The sequence below is a fragment of the Zingiber officinale genome, chromosome 9A (genome assembly GCF_018446385.1).
Source record: "Zingiber officinale cultivar Zhangliang chromosome 9A, Zo_v1.1, whole genome shotgun sequence".
NCBI lineage: Eukaryota > Viridiplantae > Streptophyta > Magnoliopsida > Zingiberales > Zingiberaceae > Zingiber > Zingiber officinale.
The window spans coordinates 52,696,900-52,720,485 of NC_056002.1; positions in this window are offsets into that span (position 1 = coordinate 52,696,900).

Here is a 23,586-nt window from a genome sequence, read left to right on the forward strand (position 1 = left end):
TTTAAATAATTTTAAAATAATTTTAAAGAATTTTAAAATATTTTTCAAATAATTTTTAAAGAATTTTAAAAGATTTTTCAAATAATTTTTAAAGGATTTTAAAAGTTATTTCAAATAATTTTTTAAAAGGATTTTAAAAGATTTTTCAAATACTTTTTTAAAGAATTTTTAAAATCTTTTTCAAATAATTTTTAAAGAATTGTTTTAAATGATTTTTCAAATAATTTTTAGATAATTTTTAAAATGATTTTTAGATAATTTTTAAAATGATTTTTAAATAATTAATACATCTTATTATAGAGTTAATTATGTTGATTTGAATTTGATTGAATTAATTTATTTTAAATTGAATGTATTTGATTATTTTTAGACTAAGTTTAACCTAGATCCATCTCACCCGATTCTTCGTTATCAATCAGGTAATCTTAAGTAATTTTGTGAGATGATTATCTTTAATTTAGGTTAGTTCTAAGGATTAATTTACATTTGAGTTAAACTTAGGTTTTCTAATTAGTCAATTAAATATGTATTTCAAAGATTGGTTCCCAGGTCGTGGTGAGACACTTGGCCTTCTTGGGTATGAGATCATCCACCACTTCCTAGACAGAACCGCTCAAGGAAATTATATTTAATTTTCTTTTTGAAACCCCTAAATTTAACTGGACAAGTGTAAATTACGCCTACATCCTTAAACTATCCTATATCTAAACATGCATAAAAAAATAAATAAACAAGCATCAATCAGTTCTATCTATTGGTAAAGATGATCTCTCTATTGGCTCCCCCTGGATCATAGTCTCGATATGGTCTATCAAGGTAATGGATCTGATCCTTGAGGACCCAATATTGTCCAAGTCCAACTTGATTAACCAAGTTTGACCTGAGGACCCATGCTTGAATTATGTTTCTATTATTTATATTAACTAAGGATAGATATGATTTATATTTACTTTTGGTTTTGAATCCAAGTCCGTACTTGTTGTAAACGGCTCGCTGTTTTCCAAGAATCATATCCAAATTCTTGGAACCCATGGTGAACTGTTCCAACGTGTCCTTGAGTTCTTTAATTTGAGTTTTCAAATTGGAATTTTCTTCTTCAAGTTGTTCGACTTGAGTTGAGTTTCCAATTTGAACTGGCTCAGTTAAAGAACTCAAGTCAGTCGCTTCCTTAAGGGTTGCTACCTCCTTTTGGAGTGACTTGACCCGAACGTTGGATTTAGCCAACTTTTTTAACAAGTAAGGTACTAATTCTTGCAATTCATCTAAATGAGTTTCGGTGAGTAGGGCACTTATAGTGGGGTTTGGTCCTTCGAAAATGGATGCAGATCCGTGGCTTTGCTCGGACTCGATTTCTGACTCGCTCTCAGTTTCTAAATCGGTTTCGACAATGTTCGCTTGCACTGGTAACGGGAGGAAGCTCGTCGATTCTTCTTTATCAGTCTCGGATTCATCTGATGACTCGGACCAAGTCGCCTTCAACACCTTCCTTCTTTTCTTCTTGTTTGGACAATCTGGCTTATAGTGCCCCTTCTGGTTACAACCGTAGCAGGTGACTCCAGTCTTGTCCTTCGTCTTCGTTTGAGTCACCTTTTTCAGTTTGCATATCTTCCATACGAGCTTTACCAGTTCATAAATAGCCTCGTCATCGTCTTCTGCGTCTGATTCGTCTTTGGACTCGGGTTTGGTTTTGTGATTTACTTTAGCTTCCCGGGTTCTGCTTGTACATGCAATTAAGGCAATACCCTTCTCGATCGAGCGTGCATTAGTCTGCTCATGCAATTCCAATTCAGAAAAAAGTTGATCTAATTTTATTGACGAGAGATCCTTGGATACCTTGTACGCATCTACCATGGATGCCCACAAGGTATTCCTCGGAAAAGCGTTGAGTGCATACCTTATAATGTCCCTGTTCTCCACCCTTTGGCCGATTGCATAAAGCTCGTTGACTAGGTCTTGTATCCGGGCGTGAAGTTGGGTAGCCGTCTCACCTTCCTGCAATTTAATATTATACAATTTATTCAAAATTAAATCATGTTTACTTACTTTAGTGTCGGAAGTGCCCTCGTGCAGGTCGATCAGCTTCTCCCATAGCTCTTTGGCGCTTGAGAAGGGTCCAACTCTATTGAGTTCTTCTTTTGTAAGTCCGCATTGTAGCGTGTAGGTTGCTTTGGCATCGGTTTCAACCTTCTTCTTTATACTAGCGTCCCAGTTGATGCATGAAACTAGTTCTCCGGTGCCGTCACGTGGAAGCTCGAGACCGGTCTGGATAATGATCCACATCTCGACTTGCGTCTTAAGGTGATATTCCATCCGGTTCTTCCAATAGCCAAAATCGTCTCCGGTGAAAAGCGGGGGTCGGGCTATACTGAAGCCTTCTTGGAGAGCCATGAAAGCAGAATCTCGCACATAAAGAAAACGAACAAAAAGAATGTCCCAGGACTTGATCCTGGATTAGTAGTGCGGTATGGAATTAAAAAAGAAAAGCGAGCTCGAGTGGTATTGCACCGACTTCGAGCAAAAATCAATTCGAACGAAAAACTAGATCGGAATATAGTAATTATACTAATTCCGATCGACTCCGAAAAATTTGAAACACCACGAAAAATTTGCTTGACTGGTGGTTGCACCAAATCAAAGTGACCCCGCTCTGATACCAATTGTTGGATCAAGAAGCGTTAGAGGGGGGTGAATAGCGCTTGTGGCTTTTACTCGTTTTGGATTCGTAAAAACAACGAGTAATGCAGCGGAAATAAGAAACAAACACAGAAGACCTAAGTGGTTTTACTTGGTTCGGAGCCTTGGGCGACTCCTACTCCAAGGCCCACGCTTGTTGAGCATTTACTTTGGGCAATCACTAAAATATCGTGAATGAGTACAAGTAGGAATAAGTACAACTGAAATTGAAAAAATACTGACAACAGAGTAATAGTAAATGAAGCTTCGAGTCGTCAGGGACTGCAACAGCACTTTAGCGTCGACTCTTGAGCAGCAGATTGGTGAGTGATAGCTTCTTAATTGTTGTTATCAAGTGCTACTCGAATCCCTCTTTTATATAGTGATGGAGGCGCCTCCAAGCCTGTCCAAGGCGCCTCCAGGCCGCCGAGTCGCACGGTTGGATCAGCACTACCTGGTCGCACCTTATCTAGCTTAAGGTGCCTCCAAACCTCCTCAAGGCGCCTTCAAGCCTTGGTCCAAGGCGCCTCCGACTTCATCCGAGGCGCCTCCAGCTCCTCTGGACAGCTGGCTTCGGCTTGCACCCGAGGCACCTCCAAGCTCCATGGAGGCACCTCGGACACTGTTCATCCGAGGCTTTAGGTGCTCTTTTGTACCTGCAAAGTATGTTAGTCCCAAAAATACCCTACAAAACAAAGTTAGCACAAAACAATAATATGAATAGAATATTTTGACAGTCTCCGGACTGTCCGGTTCTGACTTCAGATTTCCTTCTGGAAACCCTAGGTCGAACCGATGCTTACTGTTTCCTCCGCGGGGAACGCGTCCTCACCTACTCCTCTCAGGAGATTTACCTGTTGCCAGTTCGATCCTCCAGATCGACTGGACTTTTTGCTCAGCGTCCGATGCTTCCGGTCTTCATGCTGGACGTCTGGTCTACGACCCGTCCAGACTTCCACCGATTCGCGACACTAGGATTTCAACCTAGGGTTACCGCCCCCTAGGATTTTTACTCGAAGCTTCGACCCGTCAAGACTTCCCGCATAAGGTTACCACCCCCTATGACCTAGGGTTACCACCCCCTAGGATTTTCCACTTGCCTAACCGCAGCTAGGACTTTCCTGAAACACTCAATCATACACATTAGATAACAATTAAACTTAACTTTGAATCCCTTTGCCATTATCAAAACTAAGGTTCAATCATCGGATGCTTTCCGCACCAACATCCATGACCCAATCTAGACTCTCAAGTAAAACCTACTTGAGATCCATTTGCCATGGATCCCAACTTGACTCTTAGAGCTCCCCCTAGAGCTCTTAACCTTAGTCACCTCCCTAGGTGACTCATCCACAAATGCTAGGCCACATCAGTGCACCTCCGGTGACACTTGGCTTTCAAACCTAACCTTCTTAACCTTGGACACTTTGCCTTTGGTTAATTTCTCCTTAACTTTAAATGACTTTCCCTTGCCATTTATTAACTTCTCCTTGCTATAGTTATACGGAACCCTAGCATAAGATTTTCCCAAACCCGATCTATCATTGTTGGATTTTTGACTATCGAGCACCATACTTAACCCTCTAGATCCAACATTGAATCTATCTAGGATTTTCTCCAATTGATCAAGCTTTGCCTTCAAAGCTTGATTTAGTTGGGTTGTCCACATTGGGTATTCCTAGACCTATCCATTCTAGGCATGTGTCTCCCCTTTTTAGGATTTTTACCTAGGTTCTCCTTAGGTTTATCATTTCTAGATTTATTATGAATGGTTCTTCTAGGGTTATGATCTACAATTACCCTATTTCTATCATGATATCTAAAGATAAAATTTTACATGGGTAAATAATGAAAATTATTTTTAGCATGCATGGAGGAGTTTAAATATGAATTAACCTTCAAGTTAGGATATACCTCCCTTAACCTTAAAGTTCCTCCTTGACTTTTGCTTCTCTTCTTCTCCCATTTCTTTAGATGATCCAACTTATTGAGCACTCCCTCCCTTGGGCATTTTGTGTGGTAGTGCCCCTTCTTACTACATGTGAAGCATCTAATATGCATCCTCCTCTTTTGGGCTTCTTCATTCCTACAACCTATGTTAGTGTTTAAATTAACTTGAATGAGTTTAGGAGTTACCTTCTTACCCAATGGACACCTACTCTTGTAGTGTCCCTTCTCATTGCAACCGAAGCAAATGATGTGGCCTTTTGACTTGTCTTTGGTGGAGATGCTCACTAGGTTAACTATTTCCAAGACCTCTTCTTCTTCTTCACTTGTCTTGGATCCTTCTTCAACCTTTGAGGATGTCTCCTTATACACACTTGTGGATGACATTTCCTTATCCTCCTTCTCCTTGGATGATGAACATGAGTCAACTTTTGGTTGCTCCTCCTCAACTTGAGCAATTAAACCCATCTCCTTGGGTTCTTCTTCTTCTTGTGTAGGGATAAGTTCTTTGCCTAGAACTTTCTTCACTTTGCTACACAAATCATGAGCATTCTTGTATTCTCCTACACAACTCATCATATCATTAGGAAAAATATCACTTAATATTGATATTACCTTTGAGTTTTCCTTTGATCATGAGGTTTGCTCTTCCATCCAATAACATGGTCGGAGTTTCTTCCCTTTCTTGTCTTTTGGGACTTCACATAGTTCCTCAACGATCATCATGGTGTCCTAATCCGTCTCAAAGAAATTCTTCATTTTCACCATCCAAAAGGTGATACCCTATAAGCTTCCTCCTTCATACTTCGGCGGTTCTATTAAGCTGGTCATCTTTTTGTAGTTGCTCTTCTCGGCGATTAGTTCAGTGAAGTGCGACCTTGCTCTGATACCAATTGTTGAAGATCTTGTGGATGGCTAGAAGGGCGGTTAAATATTCATGCACCCCCAATTCAATTGGTGCTTCTAGAATGTTAGTTTGTGTAGCGGAAATATAAACTAATATAAACAAGAAAGCTAATATAAAGATAATAAGGAAATGCAAACTGCTAACACGACGATTTAAGTGGTTCGGAGATAACTTGCTCATACTTCACAGTTGTCCATAAGGTGGACGATCCCTCAATCTGTTGGTGGATTAGTCTGCAAAAACTCTGCTATCTCAAGTCACTCCTTGTGGGTGGAGAAACCTCACCACAATACTCACCAAGACCTCTTGGATTACTCAAGCACTTGAGAACTAGTAGACTACTAATTAGACTTTAAACAAGTCTGCTTTCATCACCATGGCTAGCCATCCCAAGCTTCATCTTATAGAGCTTCGAAAGAAACAACAAGGCTATTATACCGTTACCAGTCGACTGGTCTTTGCACCAGTCGACTGGTCTTTGCACCAGTCAACTGGTGCCATCCCAACGATACTCCAACGACTCTTTACCAGTCGATTGGTCGATACACCAGTCGACTAATCCCAGTCGTTCAGACATAGAACCTCTCTGTACTCACCCCCAGTCGACTGGTCCCAGTACCAGTCGACTGGTACAACCCTGAACCTAGGGTTTCCCTTCCCAAGTATATTTCTCTCGCACTCGAACCCTCACGACTCACTTGACTCTTCTTCGCAGCTTTAACCTCTTACCTTCAAGCCTACTTCCTTTGGCTCTCATCCCTCGGATGCATCCAAGCCCGCGGCTCATCCCCAATGCCATCCTTCACATATGCCTCGAAGTCGCTTCCCTCAACTCTTGTCCTTGTTGCCTTATCCAATGCCCCTCGAATGCTCCATCCTTCACCGGACTCGAAGTCATCAAGCTGAGTCATATGTGTATCCTGTAAATCTGTACACTCACATACACATATCAAATAACAAGGGTAAACCTAACTTAAACTCTTTTCCCAAATACCAAAACACATAGTAGCACGGACTATTGGGATTGCTCCAACACCATTTTGTTTAAGCCATAACTTGATTTTAGTTTAAATCAAATTACAAGATAGTTTTATATTTCCAAGCTCACCCTATAGACTTGAATCCAACTGTTGGTGCTAAACTATTTGAATTTTAAAAAAATATCTCAACTCCTACCAATTTTTTTTCTTTAGAGACGTAAGATATGGTGTGAAATTTTAGATCATGGGATCAAAATCTTGGTTGTGATCAATGAATAAAGCGACCAAGGATGAATCTTAAAATGCCCACGTTAGGACTGATATGATCCCATATCAGGCCCAACGTGGGCCTGATATCATTCATATAAAGCCCAACATCATGCTAAAATCTATCATCAAGTTGAAGCAGCTGTGGAGATATTTAAATCAGTAATATATAACACTGTTGGAGTCTTACCAGCACAACAAACTCACAAGACTTGAAATGAGCGCAGTCAGAGATGTGTAGGTCTATTAGTGAGTTTTGGTCAAAATCTACTGATGGCCCTACGATATTTGGATTTCTCTAAAATCACCTTCCCTATGAAGGTTTGAGCTTGTACAAGCTATATATGGTGTTAAAAGTTAGTTTTAACCAATACAAACGAAGCTCTTGATCCGTGCCAGTTGGCACGGAACATGTGCACGCATTGGATTTTTTAAAATAAATATTATTAAATTTACAACAACACCAAGCACCACCATTTTATTTTTGAGTGACAACTTAGTTAGAGGTTAAAGCTATATTACACTACTATTAGTGATTTCCAATCACACGTCGTAGCCTTAAAACCCACTGATGGACCTAACCTACTAGAATTTCTATACTTTTTAGCAATTCATAGTGAGTTTATAGTTTATAGAAGGGAGAGATGGTGTCAAGTTTTAGATTTGGGGAGCAAAAACTTGGAAGTGATCGACTGAACAAAGCAGCCAAGGTCCCAACTTATCAGACCCATAATAAGGATGAGATATTTTGTAAAGTTCAATCACCTTTAGGGATCTTTAAATCAGTAATGGATAGCACCATTGGAGTTCTTGGAATACTAGAAACTCACAAGACTTGAAATGGGCGCAATCAGAGATGTGTAGGTCCATCAATGGATTTTAGTCAAAACCCACTAATGGCCCTATGATACTTATATTTCTCTAAAATCACCTTCCCTATGAAGGTATATGATGTCAAAACTTAGTTTTAACCAATACAAATAAAGCTTTTGATCCGTGCCAATTGGGACGGAACATGTACACCTATTGAATTTCTTTAAATGACCATCATTAAATTTACAACAACACCAAGCATCACCATTTAATTTTTGAGTGACAACTTAGTTAGAGGTTAAAGCTATATTACACTACTATTAGAGATTCCGTATCACACATCGTAGCATTAAAACCCACCATTAGACCTAACCTACTGGAATTTATATACTTTTCGCAATCCGTAGTGAATTTATAGTTTATATAAGGGAGAGATGGTCTCAAGTTTTAGATTTAGGGAGCAAAAACTTAGAAGTGATCGGCTGAACAAAGAGGCCAAGGTCCCAACCTATCAACCCAACGTTGGGCCTGATATGTTAGCATATTAGGTCTGAGATATTTCATAACGTTCGATCACCTCTAGGGATCTTTAAATCAGTAATGGATAGCACCGTTGGATTCCTTGGAATACTAGAAACTCACAAGATTTGAAATAAGCGCAATCAGAGATGTGTAGGTTCATCAGTAGATTTTGATCAAAATCCACTAATAGCCCTACGGTACTTGGATTTCTCTAAAATCACCTTCCCAATGAAGGTTTGATCTTATAGAAGCTATCTATGATGTCAAAACTTAGTTTTAACCAATACAAGTGAAGCTCTTGATCCGTGCTAGTTGGCACAAAACATGTGCACCTATTGGATTTCTTTAAATGAACATCATCAAATTTATAACAACACTAAGCACCTCCATTTTATTTTTGCATGACAACTTAGTTAGAGGTTAAAGCTATATTACACTACTATTAACAATTTCCAATCACACGCCATAGCCTTCAAAGCCACTGTTGGACCTAGCATATTTGAATTTCTATACTTTTTCACAATTTGTAGAGAGTTTATAGTTTATAGAAGGGAGAGATGGTGTCAATTTTAGATTTTGGGAGCAAAAACTTGGAAATGATCTGCTGAACAAAGTGGCCAAGGTCCCAACCTATCAGCCCAATGTTGAGCTTGATATGTTAGCATATCAAGCCCGAAATTAGCCTGATATGTTAGCATATCAGGCCCGAATTTAGCTTGATATGTTAGCATATCAGGCCCAACATTGGTCTGATATGTTAGCATATCAAGCCCACAATAAGGCTAAGATGTTTCATAATGTTCGATCACCTCTAGGGATCTTTAAATGAGTAATGGATATCACCATTGGGGTCCTTAGAATACTAGAAACTCATAAGATTTAAAATGGGCGCAATCAGAGATGTGTAGGTCCATCAGAGAATTTTGGTCAAAACCTACTAATAGTTCTACGGTACTTAGATTTCTCTAAAATCACCTTCCTTATGAAGGTTTGAGCTTGTAGAAGCTACATATAGTGTCAAAACTTAGTTTTAACCAATACAAATGAAGCTCTTGATCCATGCCAGTTGGCACGGAACAAGTGCATATATTGGATTTCTTTAAATGAACATCATTAAATTTACAACAACACTAAGCACCACCATTTTATTTTTGAGTGACAACTTAGTTATAGGTTAAAGCTATATTACACTACTATTTACAATTTTCAATCACACGCCGTAGCCTTAAAACCCACTGTTAGACCTAGCCTACTAGAATTTCTAAATTTTTTTGCAATCCATAGTGAGTTTATAGTTTATAGTTTATAGAAGAGAGAGATGGTATCAAGTTTTAGATTTGGGGAGCAAAAACTTGGAAGTGATCTGCTGAACAAAGCGGCTAAGGTCCCAACCTATCAGCCTAATGTTGAGCTTGATATGTTAGCATATCACACCCATAATAAGGCAGAGATGTTTTGTAACGTTCGATCACCTCTAGGAATCTTTAAATTAGTAATGGATAGTACCATTGGAGTTCTTGAAATACTAGAAACTCACAAGACTTGAAATGGGCGCAATCAGAGATGTGTAGGTCCATCAGTAGATTTTGGTCAAAATCCACTGATGGCTCTATGGTACTTAGATTTCTCTAAAATCACCTTCCCTATGAAGGTTTGAGCTTGTAGAAGTTATATATGGTGTCAAAACTTAGTTTTAACCAATACAAATGAAGCTCTTGATCCGTGCCAGTTAGCACGGAACATGTGAACCTATTGGATTTCTTTAAATAAACATCATTAAATTTATAACAACACTAAGCACCACCATTTTATTTTTGAGTGAGAACTTAGTTAGAGGATAAAGCTATATTACACTGCTATTTGCGATTTCCAATCACAATTTGTTGCCTTAAAACCCATTGTTGTACGTAGCCTACTGGAATTCTATACTTTTTCACAATTCGTAGTGACTTTATAGTTTATAGAATGGAGAGATGGTGTCAAGTTTTAGATTTGGGAGCAAAAACTTGAAAGCAATCGGCTGAACAAAGCGGCTAAGGTCCCAACCTATCAGCCCAACGTTGGGCTTGATATGTTTGCATATCAGGCCCATAATAAGGCTGAGATATTTCGTAACATTCGATGACCTCTAGGGATCTTTAAATTAGTAATGGATAACACCGTTGGAGTTCTTGGAACACTAGAAACTCAGAGACTTGAAATGGACACAATCAAATATGTGTAGGTCCATCAGTGGGTTTTGGTCAAAATCCACTGATGGCCCTACGGTACTTGGATTTCTCTAAAATCATCTTCCCTATGAAGGTTTGAGCTTGTAGAAGCTATATATGGTGTCAAAACTTAGTTTTAACCAATACAAATGAAGCTCTTGATCCGTACCAGTTGGCACGGAACATGTGCACCTATTGGATTTCTTTAAATGAACATTGTTCCTGTCGGGAAGCTGAGAAGACGAACCTGCCGGTATGACGTGTCTGGAGGGTTGACCGCATCCTCTTGACCCGGTGGTGATCTGTCCGCTGCGTTGACCAGATCGTCAGAAGTCCTCCTCCGGTCAACTGTACCTGTATCCAGCGATCGGGTCGCCCCGGCCTCTGGTACCTCGGTGCTCGAGGCGAATCCCACAGATATATGAGCAACCGAATACTAATGACAGAATAATTAACTAAATGAAGAAAAGGTACGAGAACGTACCCTGGCCCAGGGGGGCGCCCTCGGATGGATGGATGAGCTGGTCGTGCTACTGATCAAGTCGTCTCAACCCAGGTGGCATGTAAGTCAGAATATATTCTCGGCTCACAGGCCGGGCTACGGCACACACTAACGGCTCCTAGGCCGGCTGGTAAAATGTCTCACCATCATAGCAGTAATACAAAGAGCAGAACATCACGGCTCAATGGCCGGAAAACACAATGGATGTCTAGAAACACCGCGGAGGGCTGGATCTACGCCAAAAGCAGTGGAGACAACAAATGTACAGCCATCGATGCGGACTGTCAGGACGCCGGAGCTAGCTGTGGGGTTGTCGGAAGGGGCAGCGGCGGCTGCCGGCGGCTGTGGCTACCTGTGGCAACACCTGCGGGAGGTGGCAGCGATTGCGGGAGAAGGCGGCAGTGGTCCGCCGCGGCGGTGCAGCGAGGAAAAGAGAGAAAGTAGTGAGAGGGGCGGCTTGCGGCGGCTCCGACGAACTGAGGCGGCTCCGACGTCAGCATCTCGAGGAGAACAGAGGCTATGCCGACCACAGGCAGAGGTGAGGAGGAGAAGAGCAGTGGTCGGAGACCCGCAGCCGGCCTTGCCACCTGCGAGGAGCACGAGAGAGATGAAGAAACCCCTCTCTCCTCTCTGTTGGCAGCTGAGGTAGGAAAACGAAGGAGAAAACACTCCCCAGCGGCGGCGTGTCCAGCCGTACTGTCGCAATGAGGTGGAGGAGGAGGGTGGTGACGGCGTCGCGAGGCGGAGGAAGAAGAGCGGCGGTGGGTTGCTCCGGTGGAGAAGTCACAAGCGGGAGATGGAGAGGAGGAGATGGAGCGGCCTGTGGCCGGCATCAGCGCCGGCGAGGAGCCCGAGAGGAAGAAGGTGACTCCATTTCCCCTGGCGGCGGCCTCCTGTTCCTCTCCCCAACCCCCTTTTTTCCCCTGTCAACAGTGCTTATATGCCCTAAAATCCCTAAAGCCTTCTCCTTCCTGATGACACAAATGCCCCCCTTTCCTCTTCTTAATTCCTTTCATGTCCCAAACTACATCTGGATCACAAGCCTCCCCTTCAAGTCTAGTCGAAGGAGGCGTGAGTCCGACTGACTAGACAGTCCATCACCAAGGCTCAACCGCTCTCGATGCCAAAGCCAAATCGCTGAACCGATAATATAATGTCCCTCGAGCGGTCACTATAATAATGGTGTCGCAGGAGATGGTCACGATACCGAGCAGACTAAGTCGGAAACTGGACCAATGCCAAGTGCACAGCCGCGAAGATACAGACCAGACAATCGAAGTGATGCCGATCAGGTGGATAGACGCCGAGCAGAAGATGCTGAGCGAGTGACAACGTCAAGCGAGTGCCAAAACAAGCAAGCGACGAGTGCCATGATAGCAGACCGAGTGGCACGATGGACTACGAATAGACCGAGTGGACAAGCGATGCTGAGTGCGCGACTACGGAGATGCCGGATGAGAAACAAAAACATCTTTGCGAGCGATGACGATGCTGGGCACACAACAACGAAGATGCTGAGCGAGTGATCGGAATGATGTCGATCGGATGGATAGATGTCGGACGGACGATGTCGTGCGTGCGACCACAAAGGTGCTGACCAAGCACTCATAGGAACGGAAATCGATGTCGGACGAACGATGTCGGGCGTGCGATCGAGTTGATGTCGATCGGAATAATAGATGCCGAGCGTGCGATCGGAATGATGTCGATCGGAATAATAGATGCCGGGCGGACGACGCCGAGCATGTGACCGGAACGATGGCGATCGATCGAATAGATGCCGGGCGGACGATGCCACGCGATACTGGTCGGATGGCTATGAAAATGCTGACTGCGCAGCCCCAAAAATAGTGACCGAGTCTGGTTTGAAACCAGTAGAGATACTCTTTGTTCGCGACCATCGGAGATAGCTCGACCCCGATCGGGGGAGATAAGATGCTCTTATAATCTGATCTGTGACCAGCGAGAAGCGCTCGACCCCGAACGGGGGAGATAAGAAATACGATATGCTGATAAGCTGGCTCGAGGCCAGTGATAATCGCTCGACCCCGAACGGGGGAGATAAAATCTCTGATAACTAGTCCATGCAGTGGTCTTCAAGCCGGGGTTTTATAGTCGCCGGTTCGACTCTACGGTTTAACGTCTGGGATGGACGGTCTTCAAGCCGGGGTTTTTATAGTCGCCGGTTCGACTCTACGGTTTAACGTCTGGGCTAGACGGTCTTCAAGCCGGGGTTTTTATAGTCGCCGGTTCGACTCTACGGTTTAACGTCTGGGCTAGACGGTCTTCAAGCCGGGGTTTTTATAGTTGCCGGTTCGACTCTACGGTTTAATCGCTCGACCTCGAACGGGGGAGATAGAATATCTGTTAACGTCTGGGCTAGACGGTCTTCAAGCCGGGGTTTTTATAGTCGCTGGTTCGACTCTACGGTTTAACGTCTGGGCTAGACGGTCTTCAAGCCGGAGTTTTTATAGTCACCGGTTCGACTCTACGGTTTAACGTCTGGGCTAGACGGCCCTGAGGGCTAATTCAAACCCAGCCGATCGGCTCGGGGGTCTTCGCCATCGAGCCCGTGGCAGCCACGGGCTCGTATATAATCCTCCCGGCCGATCGGCTCGGGGGTCTTCCCCATCGAGTCCGTGGCAGCCACGGGCTATATAATCCACCCGGCCGATCGGCTCGGGGGGTCTTCGTCATCGAACGTGTGGCTCGTATATAATCTGCCCGACCGATCGGGTCGAGGGTCTTCGCCATCGAGCCTGCAGCTCGGATATAATCCTCCCGGCCGATCGGCTCGGGGGTCTTCGTCATCGAACCTGCAGCTCGGATATAATCCTCCCGGCCGATCGGCTCGGGGGTCTTCGTCATCGAGCCTGCAGCTCGGATATAATCCTCCCGGCCGATCAGCTCGGGGGTCTTCGCCATCGAGCCCGTGGCAGCCACAGACTCGTATATAATCCTCCCGGCCGATCAGCTCGGGGGTCTTCACCATCGAGCCTGCAACTCGGATATAATCCTCCCGGCCGATCGGCTCGGGGGTCTTCACCATCGAGCCTGCAGCTCGGATATAATCCTCCCGGCCGATCGGCTCGGGGGTCGTCGTCATCGAGCCTGCAGCTCGGATATAATCCTCCCGGCCGATCGGCTCGGGGGTCTTCATCATCGAGCCTGCAGCTCGGATATAATCCTCCCGGCCGATTGGCTCGGGGGTCTTCGTCATCGAGCCCGTGGCAGCCACGGGCTCGTATATAATCCTCCCGGCCGATCGGCTTGGGGGTCTTCACCATCGAGCCCGTGGCAGCCACGGGCTCGTATATAATCCTCCCGGCCGATCGGCTCGGGGGTCTTCGCCATCGAGCGTGTGGCTCGTATATAATCCGCTCGGCCGATCGGCTCGGGGGTCTTCGCCATCGAGCCTGCAGCTCGGATATAATCCTCCCGGCCGATCGGCTCCGGGGTCTTCGTCATCGAGCTTGCAGCTCAGATATAATCCTCCCGGCCGATCGGCTCGGGGGTCTTCGTCCTCGTGGGACTAATACATATCATATAAATAACTGAGAACAGATAACGGAAAAACTGACCTAGGTCATGAGAATGGCAGAACTATCCGGCGTCGTCCATCTTCACGTTCCAGATCAGGCGCGTTCCCACATACGGCGCCAATTTGTTCCTGTCGGGAAGCTGAGAAGACGAACCTGCCGGTATGATGTGTCTGGAGGGTTGACCGCATCCTCTTGACCCGGTGGTGATCTGTCCGCTGCGTTGACCAGATCGTCAGAAGTCCTCCTCCGGTCAACTGTACCTGTATCCAGCGACCGGGTCGCCCCGGCCTCTGGTACCTCGGTGCTCGAGGCGAATCCCACAGATATATGAGCAACCGAATACTAATGACAGAATAATTAACTAAATGCAGAAAAGGTACGAGAACGTACCCTGGCCCAGGGGGGCGCCCTCGGATGGATGGATGAGCTGGTCGAGCTACTGATCAAGTCGTCGCAGCCCAGGTGGCATGTAAGTTAGAATATATCCTCGGCTCACAGGCCGGGCTACGGCACACACTAACGGCTCCTAGGCCGGCTGGTAAAATGTCTCACCATCATAGCAGTAATACAAAGAGCAGAACATCACGGCTCGATGGCCGGAAAACACAATGGATGTCTAGAAACACCGCGGAGGGCTGGATCTACGCCAAAAGCAATGGAGACAACAAATGTACAGCCATCGATGCGGACTGTCAGGACGCCGGAGCTAGCTGTGGGGTTGTCGGAAGGGGCAGCGGCGGCTGCCGGCGGTTGTGGCTACCGGTGGCAACACCTGCGGGAGGTGGTAGCGATTGCGGGAGAAGGCGGCAATGGTCCGCCGACGGCGGTGCAACGAGGAAAAGAGAGAAAGTAGTGAGAGGGGCGGCCTGCGGCGGCTCCGGCGAACTGAGGCGGCTCCGACGGCAGCATCTCGAGGAGAACAGAGGCTATGCCGACCACAGGCAGAGGTGAGGAGGAGAAGAGCAGTGGTCGGAGACCCGCAGCCGGCCTTGCCACCTGCGAGGAGCGCGAGAGAGATGAAGAAACCCCTCTCTCCTCTCTGTTGGCAGCTGAGGTAGGAAAACGAAGGAGAAAACACTCCCCAGCGGCGGTGTGTCCAGCCGTACTGTCGCAATGAGGTGGAGGAGGAGGGTGGTGACGGCGTCGCGAGGCGGAGGAAGAAGAGTGGCGGTGGGTTGCTCCGATGGAGAAGTCACAAGCGGGAGATGGAGAGGAGGAGATGGAGCGGCCTGTGGCCGGCGTCGGCGCCGGCGAGGAGCCCGAGAGAAAGAAGGTGACTCCATTTCCCCTGGCGGCGGCCTCCTGTTCCTCTCCCCAACCCCCTTTTTTCCCCTGTCAACAGTGCTTATATGCCCTAAAATCCCTAAAGCCTTCTCCTTCCTAATGACACAAATGCCCCCCTTTCCTCTTCTTAATTCCTTTCATGTCCCAAACTACATCCGGATCAAACATCATTAAATTTACAACAACACCAAGCACCACCATTTTATTTTTAAGTGACAACTTAGTTATAGGTTAAAGCTATATTACAATACTATTAATGATTTCCAATCACACTTCGTAGCCTTAAAACCCACTGTTGAACCTAGCCTACTAGAATTTCTATACTTTTTCGCATTCTGTAGTGATTTTATAGTTTATAGAAGGGAGAGATGGCATCAAGTTTTAGATTTGGGGAGCAAAAACTTGGAAGTGATTTGCTGAACAAAGTGGACAAGGTCCCAACCTATCAGCCCAATATTGGGCTTGATATGTTAGCATATTAGGCCCAACATTGGCCTAATATGTTAGCATATCAAGCCCACAATAAGGCTAAGATATTTCATAATGTTCGATCACCTCTAGGGATCTTTAAATGAGTAATGGATATTACCGTTGGGGTCCTTAGAATACTAGAAACTCACAAGATTTAAAATGGGCACAATCAGAGATGTGTAGGTCCATCAGAGAATTTTGGTTAAAACCTACTAATAGTTCTACGGTACTTGGATTTCTTTAAAATCACCTTCCTTATGAAGGTTTGAGCTTGTAGAAGCTATATATAGTGTCAAAACTTAGTTTTAACCAATACAAATGAATCTCTTGATCCATGCCAATTGGCACGGAACATGTGCACATATTGGATTTCTTTAAATGAACTTCATTAAATTTACAACAACACTAAGCACCGCCATTTTATTTTTGAGTGACAACTTAGTTAGAGGTTAAAGCTATAATACACTACTATTTGCAATTTCCAATCACACGTCATGGCCTTAAAACCCACTGTTGGACCTAACATACTAGAATTTCTATACTTTCTTGCAATCCATAGTGAGTTTATAGTTTATAGAAGAGAGAGATGATATCAAGTTTTAGATTTGGGGAGCAAAAACTTGGAAGTGATCGGCTGAACAAAGCGGCTAAGGTCCCAACCTATCAGCACAACGTTGAGTTTAATATGTTAGCATATCACGCCCATAATAAGGCTGAAATGTTTTGTAACATTCGATCACCTCTAGGGATCTTTAAATTAGTAATGGATAACACCATTGGAGTTCTTGGAATACTAAAAACTCACAAGATTTGAAATGGGCGCAATCAGAGATGTGTAGGTCAATCAGTGGATTGTGGTCAAAATCCACTGATGGCTCTACGGTACTTAGATTTCTCTAAAATCACCTTCCCTATGAAGGTTTGAGCTTGTAGAAGCTATATATGGTGTCAAAACTTAGCTTTAACCAATACAAATGAAGCTATTGATCTGTGCCAGTTAGCACGGAACATGTGCACCTATTGGATTTCTTTAAATGAACATCATTAAATTTATAACAACACTAAGCACCACCATTTTATTTTTGAGTGACAACTTAGTTAGAGGATAAAGCTATATTACACTACTATTAGCGATTTCCAATCACAATCCGTTGCCTTAAAATCCACTGTTGTACGTAGCCTACTGGAATTTCTATACTTTTTCACAATTCGTAGTGAGTTTATAATTTATAGAAGGGAGAGATGGTGTCAAGTTTTAGATTTTGGGAGCAAAAACTTGAAAGCAATTGGTTGAACAAAGCGGCTAAGGTCCCAACCTATCAGCCTAACGTTGGGCTTGATATGTTTGCATACCAGGCCCATAATAAGGCTAAAATATTTCGTAACGTTAGATCACCTCTAGGGATCTTGAAACTAGTAATGGATAACACTATTGGAGTTCTTGGAACACTAGAAACTCATAAGACTTGAAATGGGCACAGTCAAAGATGTGTAGGTCTATCAGTGGGTTTTGGTCAAAATCCACTGATGGCTCTACGGTACTTGGATTTCTCTAAAATCATCTTCCCTATGAAGGTTTAAGCTTGTAGAAGCTATATATGGTGTCAAAACTTAGTTTTAACAAATACAAATGAAGCTCTTGATTCGTGCTAGTTGGCACGGAACATGTGCGCCTATTGGATTTCTTTAAATGAACATCATTAAATTTACAACAACACCAAGCACCACCATTTTATTTTTGTGTGACAACTTAGTTAGAGGTTAAAGCTGTATTACACTACTATTTGCAATTTCCAATCACACTCCGTAGCCTTAAAACCCACTGTTGGACCTACCCTACTAGAATTTCTATACTTTTTCACATTTCGTAGTGAGTTGATAGTTTATAGAAGGGAGAGAAGGTGTCAAGTTTTAGATTTGGGGAGAAAAAACTTGGAAGTGATCGGCTGAACAAAGCGACCAAGGTCCCAATCTATCAGCCCAACGTTGGGCTTGATATGTTAGCATATCTGGTCCATAATAAGGCTGAGATGTTTCATAACATTTGATCACCTCTAGGGATCTTTAATTCAATAATGGATAGCTCCGTTGGAGTCCTTGGAATATTAGGAACTCACAAGACTTGAAATAGACACAATCAAAGATGTATAGGTCCATTACTGGAATTTGGTCAAAACCCACTGATGGCCCTACGGTACTTGGATTTCTCTAAAATCACCTTCCCTATGAAGGTTTGTGCTTGTAGAAGCTATATATAGTGTCAAAACTTAGTTTTAATCAATACAAATGGAGCTTTTGATCCGTTCCAATTAACAGTAATATGGATGCACTATTTTTCACAACACTATGGATGCATTGCATACAAAATATAAGGATTCACTCCTCCCACTTACAAAATATTTAAATCAAGAATAATATTCCTTTATACATATATAAGTAAGTCAAGAACCAGGGGTTGACGACATTCTACAAGTCCTTCAATTATAGGTCAGTTGTTTGCTCTGGCTGCATTTGATTTTTACCTTCCCATTATGTTTCAACTCAATCCGTGCCTTCTTTCGCCTACCCGGTTGCACAAGACTACGGGGACATAGAACTGTAATGTTATTTACGCCTCTAGATCAAAATTTCTTGCTTCAACATGGGTAAATACAATCCATGTATGTTGCATTCCAATTCTGTGAATGAAAAAAATACTCACAATATGGGAGTGTATCCATGTTCTGGTGAATGATGACAACAATAGCATGTAAGCAAAGCAGCCCTAAAATTTGAAACTCCCTGTAGTTACAATATTTTCTTTCCAAATAAACAATGAATGAAGTACCCCATGTCTCTACTTCCATTCAGATTGAGATTAGGGGTGGACTTTATATCGTCTAGCTTTCTCTCTCCTTAAATCCATTTCTTTGGTAGCATGAGGTGTCAAAGCAACATATCATTTAGAGACTTCCTCCCTACAGTTAAAGAACCATTGAGCTACCTTTCTTTTGGTATTATCAATTAAGCTATTTATAGGAAGTTCACATGTATGCTTGAACAAAGAATTTAAACACTTTATATAATTGGTGGTTAGCATTATGTACCTTCTTCCACTAAAGTGTGCATTAGCTCATCTTCTAGGGTCAATATTCTAAAGCCACTTATGGGCATCTGGATGTTTTTCAAGCATGGACTGCATTATGAGATCATATTGGAGTGTTATGTTTGCATGTGTTGCTATCCAAAACAATCCTAAAGTTGATCTGCAGCCAGTATCTGTTACTATATTGCAAGACATGCGGTGGCAACAAAAATCATGATGGGTAGTTGGGTAGACTTTCCTAACTGCTGATATAATGTCATGATATCTATCTGATATTATGCTCATTAATTGTGCATCAACAACAAAGAATCTCTTTGTATGGTCCAAAAATCACTCCCAAGCAGACCCACATTCAACTTCAGCGATTCCAAAGGCCCAACTACTAGGACCGCAGAGAGCTCAGGAGGAGGCAGAGTTGGTCCGCACTATCAGACGGAGGATGTCAGAGGCGCAGGACCGCCAGAAGAGTTATGCTGATCGGAGACGTAGACCCCTAGAGTTCTCTATTGGCGACCATGTATTCCTAGGAGTTTCACCCACAAAAGGGGTGAAGAGATTTGACCTCCGAGGTAAGCTAGCTCCACGATACATTGGGCCTTTCTAGATCTTAGAGAGGATTGGAGAAGTAGCTTATTGTCTGGTGCTACCACTGGCTCTGGCAAGCATTCATGATGTATTCCATGTGTCTATGCTGAGGAGATACGTAGCCGACCCAACACATATTCTGTCAGATATACTAGTTCCCATTCAACTTGACATTGCCTATAAGGAGGTTTCGGTATGGATTCTGGACCACAAAGAGCATCAATTATGGAATAAGATGATCTGGTTGGTTAAAGTCGGATGGCAGCATCATTCCGACGAGGAGGCTACTTGGGAGCTCGAGGATACGATCCGAACTCGATACCCCCATCTTTTCACTTGAGGTATGTAAGTTAATTTCCGTTCAGCATTTATACTGTTTAGCTATAGCTAGTACTTGCTGATGGTAAATAACAAAAATTTGGGGACCAAATTTTTATTAGTGGGGGAGAATGTAAAATACGACAACAAATAAAAATTTAATAATAAGGTTTAATAGATGAATAACCTTATTGGAATTCTTAGGAATTTTTAAAAATTTTCTGAGAATTTTTCGAAGCCCGTATGACGAGTTTAAGAGGATCAATTATTGGGCCACGAGAAAGCCTGTTTAAGCTATCCATTTAAACGAGGAAAAGTTTTATTTTCCTTTTCCTTTTTCCTTTTCTTCTCCTATTGTCGAACCCCTCACCTGACCACCCCTTCCACATCTTCTTTTTCTTCTCTTCGTCTTCCCCGCCGACGGCGCCGCCTCGCGCCGCTTCTTCTCCCTCCCATGGACAAAAGGAGTGGCCATAAGGAAGTTGGGCACTACTCCTCCCCGTTTCCTCTTCCCCATCTCCTATTCCTGTCTCTACCCTAGCCTCTCCACGCGATTTCTCCTCTTCCCCGAGCTCGCCACCTCTTCTCCTCTCACGACACCAAGCAACACTGAGTCGTCCCTATCCTCTCGCCTCTGCCACAAGTCCCCTCTTCCACTCCGCTGGTCGATTGAGGTCTCGACACTGTCGCCCCCTCTCAGCCGATCGCTGGTCGCCAGCGCCTGCCACCTACTAATGGCAACCTCCCCCTTCTCTGGAGGCCAGATCGGTGATGCAGCCGAGCACCCGCGTCTGTTGGGTCGTGCCCTAGATCGGATCCACAGCCGCCAGCGCCCCTTTCCGATGCCTCCTTCCTCCCGATCCTAGTAGATTGTCGTACGAGCAATGGAAGTTCGGCCTAGGGCTTGTATTCACCTACACATCTCCTTCCTCTGCCTGATTCAGTAGCGTAAGCTCTCTGCGACAATGCTGATCTAGGGTTCCGGCGGTCAGATTTGAGGTAATCAGTTTACCGGGTGTACTTCCGGATTGACGATCTATATTCTATGTTAACTTTGGTTATTTGGTTTGGAACGACAGCAAGTGCTTCCGACTGGTACTCTCAGCAGCTGCGATTTCCAACCGTGACTCAACAGTGGTGGCTGGAGTTGAGGTAAGGTGTAGAGAATTTAATCTCTGTTGTAGCTTACCCCTGGAATGGAAGTTAGAAAGTTTAGGGATGATAGGTTCTAGTTGATGTTTCATGATAATTGGGGTTAAAATGATGGATAATTAATTATAGAAATTAATTAGTTGGATCCAATTTGGAATTTCTTAATTTGATTAGGATTTAGTTTAGCTAATTGATGCATGACAGAATTAGTCAAACTAAACATTGTGATACAGGACTTTGATTTGAGGCGGATAGCCTTACGTGGGATTTCTTTTGTCACGTGCTATTTTTGAGGCGGGTATCTTGACTTATCTTTTAGATATTGTCATTTGATATGCATAGTAGATTTTAATGAGTAGTAATAATTATGTTATATCTACATCGGTATGTCATTGCTTGATTTCTTCAGCATGCTTATTTATACCTTTTTTGCATCCATTACCCTCTTGATTATTTATGCTCATAGAGGTAGTGACATACCATGCCTTATGATATACCAAACTAGACAGTTACCATATCCGATACGTGTACCTAGATATTCTTATTTGAGCTATTTATTTTTGGTACATGTTTTATGGAGGTAGATATGGTCAGGATTTTCATGCTTAGTGTCATGCACCATCTCTCATGATTGCATGCTGCGCGATTGTTGAATCCATTATTGTTGAGCACATTGCCAGTTACATGGATCTGCACACACAACCACTCATGGGTTAGTGGTTTTTATTCAGAAAGGGTGTGTTGCAACAGGTTGCTCTGTCGGTGCTCCGCTGGTCCACTCATGGGTAGCGTAACGCAACGTGGTAGTAGGACAGGGATCCCTCCTTTGGATTGTCTCAGGAAGATGAGAGCATTGTGCTCCTCCACTTATGATTTGGGGTAGGAGGATAGGTGTACTCCGATAACATCTTATCCACTCAGTCACTCATTAGGAGTATTGATGGCAAAGTGCACAGTTGTCACAGCCCTACCTACTCGGTCTCACCATCGTGTGTGAGATAGTTGGCTGGCATTAGGGGTGACCAGGACATGTTATTTGCATCATATGCATGATTGCATTTATTGCTTGTGTTTGCTGCACTTTGTTTGCTGCATATTTGGTAGATGCATATGATTGACATGCATACAGGAGATATAATATTTTCAGTCTGACGACCTTATTATTCTGATAGGAGGTCCTGGTGAGTACAGCTTCTCCCATTCCTTTCAGTTTGCATTTCCCATTATTATTCCAGGAGACTGTACGCATAATTGTTACTATTGGTTATTTCTTACTATACATCTCAGCTTGGTATCCGCTGAGTGTTGGACTCACCCTGTTGATTATTACCATTTCAAGTTGAAGCTGTCAGGAGGTTCTAGTCGCTAGTCCCCACCCTGAGTCGCGACGGTTTTCTACTTTTGGACTTATGGTTTCCTTATTATATTTTTATATATTTGTGATGTATAACTGTACTCATGAATTTTTATCGAGTTTTGGTCTACTGTCTTTTTTTTCTGCTGCGTTGGATTTTTGTTGAGGGTTTAAGTTTTTCGTTGTATTAGTGGAGTAGGTTTTATTTAAATAAACTGCATGGTTGTGTCATCCAGAGGTTGAGTTAATATAAACTGTGTGGGTTGATAGTTATTTTTATTGTTATTGTTCTAGCCGTGTTGGCCAAGATTTGTGTGGCCCTGAGGGTATGTAGATGAGTTCCATATTGTCATCCGTACAGGGGAGATTTTACCGAAATTTCCTCTGGTAGGGACTCCCCGGGGCATGACAGAAAATCTGGCTAAGTTCGCAGGGCCTGACAACTGGTCGAAGTCCAATTGGATCTGCGAACCTGACAATTGGTGGGAAGACCTGGTGGATCGAAAGGCAAGTTAAGTAATTCTGCATGATAAGTAAGGTAAGTCACTAGAGAGAGTGTTCTAGTGAGTACGAGTCCCAATTAGGGACTTTAGGTGTCAATCCAGTTTAGATCCATTTTAAAAACCTAGAGTGAGACTATGACTAGATCCTAGTCTCAGGAAGATAGGATCCAATTAATAATGCTATTTTATTATTGTGCTAACTCTATTTTGCAAGGTATAGTTTATTTTTTGGACTAACATATTTTACAGGAGCAAAAATTGACTCAAGTCTTGGGTACATAGTGAACTGAGGTGCCTCTTAGTCGAGTGGAGGTGCCTCGGATGCTTTGGGCGAAGTCCCCATGTAGAAGGTCATGGAGGTGCTTCCCATGCGGATGAAGGCGCCTTGAAGCTTGGCGCTAGAGGCACCTCAGAGAGCTTTGAAGCCGCCCTCTAGAGGATAAAAACCGCAGGTTGCAAGTTTTATCACTT